We start from the raw sequence: 985 nt of genomic DNA on the forward strand, positions 1-985 counted from the left end.
AGGGTTAATTAGTTTAGAAAGAAGCGGGCTTAGGGGAGACCTAATAACTATGTATAAATATCTCAGGGGACAGTACAGAGATCTCTCCCATGATCTATTTCTATAGGGGGCATTCTCTACGTTTAGAGGAAAGAAGGTTTCTACACCACCACAGATGGGGGTTCTTTACTGTAAGAGCAGTGAGACTGTGGAATTCTCTCCCGGAGGCGGTGGTCATGGTGAACTCTGTAAAAGAATTTAAAAGGGGTCTGGGGTTATGTATATCAGATTTATAGGGACAGAACGTTGATCCAGGTATTTATTTTGACTGCCATATTTGGAGTCGGGAAGGAATTTTTACCTCTAGTATGAGGGTTTTTTGAGTTCCTCTGGATCAACTCAGTTGGGACTCATTAGGCTTATAGGTTGAACTTGATGGACTCTTGATGGTCTTTTTTCAACCTTATGAACTATGTTATGAACTATGTTACACCATCTAGAAGATATGGAACGCTTTGCGAATTTCCTTGCGCAGGGGCCATGCTAATCTTCTCTGTATCGTTCCAATTTTAGTATATGTGCTGCCGAAGCAAGCACATATACTATCTAGAAAATGGCTAGAAGGGTGGAGGAGTGTTTAAACTAGGGACTGGGGGAGGAAACCTAAAACCTAGAGGTGGAAGATAGTGTAGATAGTGAGGGAGGACTGATGAATGTACCTGGGGGTGGAGCGGAAGGAGGGGTTAGAATAGTTAACCTGTTGGGGACGGAGGGCATACCTATACGCCCTTCGCCCACTCCCTTTCTATAACACGGAGCCACGCAAGGACCCGTGGCTAATAGCCGCGTGCTATTTACCTTTTAGATGTGGCGTTCAAAGTTGAACGATGCGTCAAAAGTGAAAGTAAAACATTGTCGTTAGCTCAGGGGGCTGTTCAGGATCGCCGCAATGAAATTGTGACATCCCAAATAGCTGCAGGACAGCCGGAGGGTCCCTACCTTCCTC

The 985-nt window shown here is 45.1% G+C and overlaps 1 pseudogene; it reads right to left on the minus strand.

Moving 5' to 3' along the window:
- Positions 1-478: 478 nt before the first annotated feature.
- On the minus strand, positions 479-576 carry LOC130290142 (U6 spliceosomal RNA; annotated as a pseudogene).
- Between the last annotated feature and the right edge of the window lie 409 nt (positions 577-985).

The sequence above is a fragment of the Hyla sarda genome, chromosome 8, assembly GCF_029499605.1.
Source record: "Hyla sarda isolate aHylSar1 chromosome 8, aHylSar1.hap1, whole genome shotgun sequence".
NCBI classification, from domain to species: Eukaryota; Metazoa; Chordata; class Amphibia; order Anura; family Hylidae; genus Hyla; species Hyla sarda.